Raw genomic sequence first — 11,499 nt, 5'->3', positions numbered from 1 at the left:
ATAACTTTTTTTACAAATTAATCTTCTATTATATTGATTTTTTTAAAGTATGTTAAATAGAAAGAAACATATAAATTTTTATTTTAAATGAAATAATTTTAAAAATAGGAAAAAATAAAAAAACTTCATTTTTTTACTTTTTATTCAAGAAAATTTTCAGAAATTAAGAGCAGTTACAAAATCCATTATAAAAAATTTCTTGCAGTTATGGATTCATTTAAAAAATAATATTATTATTTATAAAGCACTTGTATATTTTTTTAGCTTAACAAGTTTTTTTGGCTACATGAATGTTTGGATATAATTGCCATTGAATATTAAGATTTAATTTCAAATATAAAAAATCTCTTAAAATTTGATTTTTTAAATAATTTTTTATATTAGGATCTAAATTTAGGAGATTTTTATGGCTTCAAATATAAAAAGTAATTAGAAAATTTTGAAAATCATATGATATTTGTGTAAGATAAAAAATTCCTTTTCATCAATCTTTTGGACTTTAATAGCCATTACTTATATCATAAGAACTATGTTTATTTATTTTTATAAATTTTATTATCATTATTTTAATATCAATCTATTATTATTATATATTTTTAATAAAATATTACTTTATTAAAATGGTATATTTTGTATCATAAAAAAAAATTATTACAAAAAAACAACTTAATTTTTTTAACAACATCCATTGCTATCATAGATTGTTAAAAGACATTATATTAGTGAAATGGATCCAATTTGTATCTATTTTTTTGATAATTATTTTAAAGATATTAAAGATAGACATAAATTTATTTTTAATATTTTATCCTCAAATTATTGAATAAAAAAAATATGTGAATTTAGTGTTAAAGCAATATTTGAAATATACCATCAACTACTACAAAGATGATTTAACAATTCTTTTACCATGAGAAAAATTTGATATTAAAAATATAATACATTCTTCTATTCAATAATCACCTGTCTATATTAATTATAGTTATCATCTATAATTCGATACTTTAATTTTAAAAAAATTAATAATCATATAGCCAAAGATTTATCAATTTTTTTTATTGAAGCTACATGCAATTACAAATGCATAATTAAAAGAAGTTTAAGAATGATCAAAGATCAATTCAAATACCTATTAGAAAGAACAACCTCAATTCTATGTTGGTGACAAGGTATGATTACTTTATTGTAATATCAAGACTATTTGTCTTTGTGACAAGTCAAAAAATTGAAAATTTAGACCATTTTTTATTTACAAAAAAATAAATTTAATAGTATAGTAATTATCTCTATAAGAGTCTACAAAGATGTATTTTATATTCTTTTTTTTGAATTATGTAAAATAATAATTAAAAAATAGATGTTGTTTCTTCATAGTAAAAGAAAAAAAAATCAAGAATTTGAAATAGAAGAAATTTTATACTCAATATAGAGCCAAAATTGATTGAAATACTTTATATATATATATCAATACATATAAAAAATTTCAAGAATCTTATAAAAATAGCAAAGAAGATTGATGCTTTTTATTAACAATATCTATCAAAATTAAGATGAAGAAATTTATTGTAATAAAATAAAATATATTAAATAAAATATTATATTCTAGATTCTATTATGTTTTGAATTTTGTATTTTTTATATTTGTGGCATTAATGAGATAAAGAATCAATAACAAGTAGATTCAATTTGAAAACTATCTCTTGATGAGTTACCAAATGAATTATTAAAATTATCATTGCCTTTAAGACAACATAATAGACATTAAGATCTTCAAAAATGACATGATTTTTGTCAATAGATGGCAAAATACAACGCATTTGATATCACAACTATAGGAAAAATTCTTAAGTTTTGGTAATATTATCAAAGTCAAAAATTACTTTGAATGGTATTTCAAATGTTTTAATTGTAATAAGTTATGAAGGTTTCAATAATGATTAAATAATAGGATGGTCTTTTTTCCATGATATGAGATACTAGTAATGATTGAAAGGACCTATCAACTACTTTCAAAAGAAATAAAAATCAAAATATGTGGCAAATACAATCTATTAATACCTTGAACTTCTTTAACATGTAATCATTGCTCTTTGTAAAACTTGTCTTAAGAAGGGAGAATATCATTAAAAATATATCAATTATTGAGACAAAACTAATTTTTTAAAAATTATTAAATTTAATAATATTTTATAGAAAAACTTTTTATAAGCTTTGTAGATGCAAATTTAACTTTTCAAGTGTTTATAGGAGATTGATAGGTTTTAATCTTATTCAATAAGTTCACTATATATTCTACACATTGGACATTTGCCTTGCAAGTTAAACATGTATCTTGAAATATGGACAATGGTCAAATAACCTATAAAATGTTGTCATGTAGCTTCTTAATTAAATAATATAGATAGAGATAAAAATGATGTCTCCATCACTCTTGTCAATACTTTTCTTATTTTTTAATTAATTTTAAGTATCTCTAGTTCTCTTATTTTTGGCAAAAATCATTTTTATTTCTTGTATAATATACATTCTTTTAATATATATATATATATATTTTTTAAAATATAAATTCTAATTTATTTTATTTATCTTCCTTTAATTTCTTGTCTTTAAGAAAAGCTTTATAAAGATCTATAATAGTAAGAACTTGGGACAAAGATGAATAAAATAGTGACCCTAGGATTTGGACAATTTTAAAAATAAGCTTTAATAACTTATAAGTTCTAAAAAAGAATATGTTTATATATATATATATATATATTTATATTTATATTTTGCTGATAATATATTTTCATGTAACATGTTGAAAGAAAGAGAATTCTAAATGTTGACAAACTGTAAAAGATTTGAAACATGATATAAAATTTGCATTAAATACATTGATTTGTTATTTATTGGCCAATATTGATGAAGATGGATTTATCAAAATACATGACCATTTAAGAGACATGAATCAAATGACAATTAAAAGATATGATGTATACAAAGATGCAAGAATATAGAAAATAAATCAAGTATTAAATAACATATTTTTAATAAAAATAAGTAATTTATTTTTTTATAAATAAAAAATATAAAAATTAATTAATATTTTATTTACTTTAAATTAAGTGGTTATGCATTTAGAATTTAACTAAAGTAGAATTAAAATATTTTTTAGTATATAAAAAATGTAAAATTATTTTTTATTTGAAATAGATTTTATTATCATTAAATAAATAAAAAGCATATCAGATCTAAACCATGATTTATTTGTATTTTGGTGTTTGAAAATTAGAAGATTTATATTATTAGAATAAAAAGAATATCGTATTAAGTGGTATTAGAAATATGAACTTTTTTCTTTTAAATTATTGATTCATATACTAAAAGAAAATGTATTAAATGGTGGTATATAGGTATAAAATATAATAACATTATTAATAAAATATTTTTATAAATTATACATATTTTTGGTATATATATATCTATAAAAAGATCTATGTTTAATGATATTTATATAAAAAATTATAGTTATTAAAGACAAGAATTAAAAGAAGATATATAAATATGTGAGATATGTATCAAAATAAGGTGAAAAAATAGAAATTAAAAGATATGTATATTTAAGAAGAAATTGGAATGGCTATTGCCAAAGACTAAAGATCTATAGATTCTTGAATCTAGACTAGAAGCAAGAAAAGAGTTGACAAGAGTGAGGAAGACTATACTCTTACATCTATATATATATATATATATATATATATATATATATATAACTAAGAGCTATGTGGCAACACTTTATATGACTTCTAACACATGCCCAACTTGCATGATACATATCTAACTTGCAAGAGAAGTTTCTTATATATATGTCGTATAGTTAGTTTATATAATAAGCTACCAATATGTACAACACGTGGTTAAATTGTTCGACAAATTTTCAACCTATTAATCACCTATGGACATGTGTAAAGGCAAAATTGAATCTATGGATCTTCTTTAGAAGATACTATCAAAAAAAATTATTTTTACATACTTTTATCTATTCATTTCATCTAATTAATTATTTAAGTAAATATATATGTCCATGACAATAATTACTCACAAACATGTTTAATTTTGTTTAAAGAAGCAATATTTTTACAATTAAAAAAATGATTTTATATAAAAATATATTTTTTTTTCAATTAATTTAAAATATTTTTTAAAATTAGAAATATCACCACATAACATATATAGTTTAATGTTATTGAATTTTTTTAACTCAAGAAGATATAAAAGCTTAAAGATACTACTTCAATCACTAAGAAAAAGTGATTTTCTTATAATGTTTTAGTATTACAAGATTCTTAAATTTAAAATCATTACTAAAAACATTGAGTAAGCTTATAGCTTTGGCATACTTAGATATAAGTACATGCTCAAACTTGACATCATTGGCAAAGAAGTTAGATAACATTTTATCTTTGATATGCTTTAATATAAGTAGACTAAATATAAGTAGATGATCAAACTTGATATTATTGCCAAAAGAGTATAGCAACCTTACATCTTTGACAAACTTAAATATAAGTAGATGTTTAAATTTGACATCATTGCTAGAAGAATTAGACATCTTTACATCTTTGATATTAGTACTAAAATTATTGGACAACCTTACATCTTTAACAAACATAGATATATGTGGATGCTCAAACTTGATATAATTGCTAAATGATTTGGCCTATTATATAAATTTTATAAATTTAAAAATAAGCGTATGCTTGAATTTCACATCATTATCAAAAGAATTTGGGCAACCATAAATTTGACATATTTAGATATAAGTGGATGCTAAAACTTAACATCATTGCCAGATAATTTTATCAACTTTATATCTTTGATATACTTACACATTAAAAGATGATACATACTATATTTGATAAGACTTTTGTCTACTTAATCAATATAAAAAATTAAATATATATTTAATTAAATTTATTTTTATTTTAAAACACATTATAATATAAAATATTTAAGATCTTATGATTAGCTATATTTAGATTAGAATTACTTTCTAAATAATATATATTTTAAAGATAAAATATTAATAGCATATAATTTTCTATTATATATCTCATTATTAATTTTAGATCTTTTAAAAAATTTAATAAACTATAATAGATTAAATTTTAATATAAATATATCCTCATTTTTAATAATAATAATTTTATTAAAAAGTATAATATAATTTTTTCTTAAAATAAAAGACTTTAAAAATTAAATTAACATTAAGTTAAAAATTTATTAAATAGAAATTTAAAACTTTAAAATATTAAACTTATGTCTTTCTTATATCATAATTTGTATATAAAACTTAATTTTATGGTTACAACTTAATTATGAAACTAAGATTTAGGTCTCAATTAAATATTAATTTATAAAAAAATAATTTTTAATTTAATATAAATAAATAAATAAATAATATTTTTAAAAAAAAACATTAAATCAACTTTAATACTAGAACTTCTAAGTCTTCATTAATAAGACCTCCCTAATTCTTTTTTTAAAATTTTTTATCAAAACAATTTAATATAAATCTCTTTAATACTTTTTTTAGTATATTATATTAATTATAATACAATAAAAACTAAAAATAATTTAATAATATATAATTTTAAATTTATTTTAAATTTTCTTTGTTATAATTTTAATTTTATATATTTATTAAATAAAATATTTAAAATAAATAGATAATTTTTTTCTTATTATATTTTTAAAATTATTTATAATTATATTTTAAACTATTTGAATATATATAAAAACCATATTCTTATTATTTATATTTCTCTCTCTCTCTCTCTCTCTCTCTCTCTCTATATATATATATATATATATATATATATATATGTCTTTTTACGTATTAAAAAGATATAGATTAATTAATAAGAAATAATATAAAATATCATTCTTAATATTTTAGATCTTAGATTATAGCTTAAATATTAATATAGCAAAAAAATTATCCAAAAATTGTATTATTGATTAAAAATTATCATCATTTATTATATAAGAAGAAGTTTGAATTTCAAAATATATATATATATATATATATATATATATATATATATTTATACATAATTATTACTTTAAACTTTTGATTGTATTATAAACCATTATTTTTATTTATTTATTTATATTTTAAATATATTTTTAAAAAATATATTATTATAGAGTATTTATTATTTCATAGCAATTATGCTATAGAATAATGACTTGAAAAGTTATCTTAGTTTTTTCAAATTTGAATTTTTAAGACCTCATTGCACTCTTTTGACCACACTTGCATGTATTTTTACTAATCCAATAATTTTAATATATATTCATTCAAATCATTTAACATTATTATATAAGTTATAGCTTAAGACAAAGAAAATACAATTGTACAATTGATCAAATAATAGCATTTAGTACTTGAGATGTTAAATTTCATTTAATATTATTTTTTTAATCATTGGTTACATTTACAAAAGACATATTTCACAATATTCTACTATTAAAAAAAATTGGCTCTAAGTTTTGGTTGACATCAACAATAAGAAAGTCAAATACAACATTACAAGAAATAAGGTAGATATTGTGATGTTGTATTATAATACAACTATTAGATGAAACCAAAAAAATATAGAGTATATTGTAGAAGTTCTTTATTAAAAAATATAGTATCAAAATAATTTTAAAATTATAAATAAAATATAGAGAATCAATAAGAATATTTATTATTAATACAATATTTTCCTAAAAAAATACTTATATTAACTTTATTATATCATAAACAGAACAAAACAAAGTAGATTAGAAAAAATAAAAATGTAAGTATCTTAAGGTGGAAGCAAAGAGTAGTTTCTAGCAAAAATTATCTAAAAAAATAAAAATTAATATTTAAAAAAGATTAATTATAATTCAAGGTCTAAATCAAATCCTAAGATTTAAAATTGTGCACCTACAGCATTTGCAAGGTTCTTTGAATAATTAGAAGACAAAGTTAATGAACAAATTTTATATGATTTATTTGACTATATATTTTGAGTGATTTGGATTGATATTTATTTTATAAGAGCTTTGCAAAGTTTGAATTGTTTTAAGAAATTTGGGATTTTGTGAAATAAACAAGAATTTATAATTTAAATAATTTTAATAGAATTATTGTAGATTAATAGGTGAAAATTTGTAGAATCGTAAATCTAAGTGATTTGAATAATTTTTGGAAATTTAAAATTAATCAAATAATCAAATCAAAGATTATTGAAATTCAAATGAAATTGGATCTTAAAAATTGGTTTTTAAAGATATTTTAGGGTTTCAAGAATTTCAAGAAATTTTTTGGTTGGATTAATTTATTTTTATAAATCTATACTGAACTAAATTTGAAATATTTTTTACACATTTTGAAAGCAAGTGAATGGTGTAAAATAAGATTCTGTTGTCGGATGAAGTGGATTGTTGACATTCAAGTAGATTAAGAGTTTTTTATTCCAAATTGTATGTCTAATTCTTTTTAAATTTTATGTAATTATTGTTAGTTAATAGATTGAAATATGTGCTAATTTCAAATTAAGATTAAGAATTTAATTCATAATTATTGAATTTAAAAATTTGAATGTATTGTAAGTGACATTAAAAATTAAAAAGCCGTTGCTATTACATTGTTACAATTAAGTATATTTAGACTTTGCCAACTCATACAAGTACTAGATTATTAAAGATTGGAAAAAGTTGAATAGTCTAATGAAACTAAGATAAACCGGTTGGAGTTATATAGACAAGTTTGATGTTAGAAGAAAAAAAAAAAAAAAAAAAAAAAAACATTTTCTAACCGTACTTGTAAAACAACCATTAAGCATGGTGATGATTCACTTATGATTTGGAAGAACATAGCCGCCCAAGACATTAATTATTTTACCAAGGTTAAAAGAAATATAAATATAGACTTATATTACAAGATGTGGCACAAAAAAAATCATAGAGATTCTAGATTAAAACAACTTAGGTGATAATAATGTGATTTTTTATTAAGGTAATAAGTCAAAACACACCTCCCAAAAGACAAAGGAGTGTTTTAAGGAACTTGGATTGTAAGTATTGCAATAGCTAATTCAGTCTCTAAACTTCAATCTAGTAGAACATTTGTAAAAGTATCTCAAACATTGTTTAAATGCTTGACCAATGCAACCATTTGAAATATTAGAGTTATAGAAGAGGGTAGAAGAAGAGTAGAAGAAAATCAATGAAGAAGTCATTTTAACCTTACAGATAGTATAACATATCATGAAAAGGCAATTTCAAAGTCAAATTATTGCCAAGAAAGTATTGACTTACCAATCAAAAAATTGTCTCAATGTCTTTCATACAAATATTTTTTTATTATTCTTTGGTAATACAACCAATTATTGTGATTCTTGTACTAGATATTAAAGTGATAATATCTAGTTCATTTTTTGAGCAAAAGATCATTTGGAATTAAAGAAAGAATAGTAATAAGATAAGACATGGAGTAAAAAAAAATATTGAGTTTCTTTTTAAGTCCTATAAATAACAATTGTGTTAAAATTAAAATAATGAATAATAAATTGAGACATTCTAGTTATGCTTTAAACTTATAAATTTTAGGACAAAAAAACTCTGGTTGTTATTATACTAATATATCTTTAGTAGCTATATTTAAAAAAATATTTTTTTAGATATTACTAGCTTCAAGACTAAAAAGAAGTTTTTGTTTTTATTGATCTAAATGAAAATATATCTTTTTACCAAATTTTCATTTGTAATGACTTCAAATTTTTTTTTATAGTCTTAAAATTATAGGTTTCATTTCTATTAAGTTTATTTTAGAATAAAGACATGAATATAATATATATATATATATATATATATATATATATATGTATTTATTTTGCCAAATTGAGATGCTTTTGAATGCATTGCATTAAGTATTTTATTAACGTGTTAGAAAAATATATGTTATTTGTCTACTATCGTTTTTAAAAGTTGAACATATATTAACAACATCTTGAGCAATTAAGCACTTGAATAATAACAAAAAAATGTAACTTGTAGTTATTTTTATTCCAGAATATATTTATTTAACTTTGTATAAATTAAGTTTTATTGAAATGTTTTAGGATTATCACATATGTGTTTCAGCAATTCAACACTATCATGTACAATCACAATTATTATTTTAAACTCAAAACAGTTTTTTGCTCTTTTACTTCTCTATTATGTTCTATTAGCACATTTTTTCTTGTAAATGTTGTAAAAAAAAAAACAAAATCTACTTACAGTATTTGGTCATTAAACTAATTTATCTATTAAGAATTCATTTGATCTTCTGTTTAATTTATTTATTTTCAAAGTTATTAAAAAATTGTAATCTGACCAAAAAAATTAACTTGGTATATGCACCTTGGAATATGCTGTGGAATTCATCCAGAATCATGCAAGCAAGACCTTGGCTTGTTGGAACAAGGCTAAGTAATTAATGTAATTGATATAATGATGACACTGTGTATTTTGTTTGTTTTTCAAAAAATCCCTCCCTTGTATTTTTTAATAAATTATTTTAAAATTATTCCATCTAAACATGTAGAATTAAGAGAGACTTTGTTGCATCTTATTAGACTGTGTGTGTTTGTATATATATATATATATATATATATTACTATTTATATCAACTTGCACTTTTTCCACACTAATTCTACAAGCTTTAGGTATTGTCATAGGATCTTTCTTGTTCTTTTGATGTATACCTTTCCAAAAATTAATTCTGCACAACTGTTAAATGGCTATGTTAAAATACAAGCAGATTGTAGACAAGAAAAGAAAAAATATTTCATAAAAGTTTTTACACGATCAAGTATGTCTTTGGTTTAACCTTTAATAATACAACTTGCCAGTCTACAAATTTATTGTCCAAATTTATTCATATATTTTTTGGTCTAATTAGTTTTTTATTTTTTTTATGGAAATACACATTATAGACATTTAGAATATATTTTTACATGTAAACATACAAATTATATTACCTGTTATTTTATATTTTATAAAATAAATTTATTAATTTTTTTTAGAATAATTCAAAAGATTTTGAAATGATATATAATTGGAATTTTTATTATGGTTTTTTTACAAATATAAATTTTGATCAAGATAATTTGTTTGTTTGTTTGTTTGTTTGTTTGTCTTTTCTTCTTCTTTTTTTAATAATGTTAATAGTTCCTTCAATTATAAAGATTGTTAGTTTTTATTATATATCTTCTTCTTCTTTTTTTATTTTGGCATGTCTAAGTTTAATGTACATGTTTGAAATATCAATTAAATTCTTTTTTTTTGCATTATTACATTTAAAAACGTATGATTTAATATTCTTCCAGGTTTTATTCAATAGCTAATTATAATGTAAGAATTGTTTTGCTTGTAAAAATTTAATCACCTATATTATCTTTTGCACTCTACTTAATTTAAAATCTTGGTAAATGGAAAGTTTCAACTTATGTAAGATTTTATAATTTATTTTGGATTATTAAATTTCATAGTTTCTAAGTATTATTATGGAATTGGAAAGTTATGAAAAAACGCAGATGAATGAACAGTACCAAGAGGCTATTATCATCATCATTGTACCTCCCTCTATTAAAGGTAATAGGCATAGGTTTTTTAGGTCGAGATTTAATTAGGTTTAACAATAAAAACCTAAAAATCGGAATTTTCACCAAACATGATTTAACCTATGCAATTCAAATTGCAAACAAGACTGCTTAACTGCTTATTACTACTTTTTAAGAAGTTAAATCTTAAGGATCACAAGTCTACAGTCTAACAATTTTTGTTACTTAGACATGCCTATAGTGCCATACATCATTATTAATGATTAAGCAAATTTGGCTTCTTATGTGCCTCTATTTAGCTTAAAGTAATGATGCATTTGGTAGTTTGGTATTACAAGCAAGGTAAATGGGGTGACATATAAGTGATGCAAGATTGGCAAGTTGGTGCTATTTACAAAAGACCAAAGTGACAAATTTTTCTTCATTGAGGTTGGCAAAAAAATATGTAGTTGCCAACCTTGAAGTTTCTAGTCAATTTTTTTAGAAACTATTAATCCATACTTTTTTAAAAAAAATATCCACAAACATTGCAAAGAAAATGTTATCATTTATAAGAAAAACAAGTATGCAATCACTCATCTTGTTGGAAGGTGTAAACTTTACAACATTATAATAAAAAAATTCAAGAAATTAGGTATTAAAGAGGATCTTTCCAAATGGTATATAAGTTATGGTAATGAGAAGCATAAAGCTTCTCACTCTAGTTTCTTTGTAGCTCTTTTGTTTAAAAAAATAAATTTAATTCATACGTTCATGTTGCAAAAATTCAACACCAATATAGAAGTTTTGTTTAAAAAGTATTTGGCAATGCATTATTTTGTGACATAAATTGCATTCTAAAAAGTCAAGGATAAGAACCTCAAAACAAAATTTA

Source organism: Physcomitrium patens, chromosome 9 (assembly GCF_059467195.1).
Source record: "Physcomitrium patens ecotype Gransden chromosome 9, ASM5946719v1, whole genome shotgun sequence".
NCBI classification, from domain to species: domain Eukaryota; kingdom Viridiplantae; phylum Streptophyta; class Bryopsida; order Funariales; family Funariaceae; genus Physcomitrium; species Physcomitrium patens.
The sequence above is the reverse complement of the archived record's forward strand: the minus strand, read 5'-3'. Positions refer to the sequence as shown.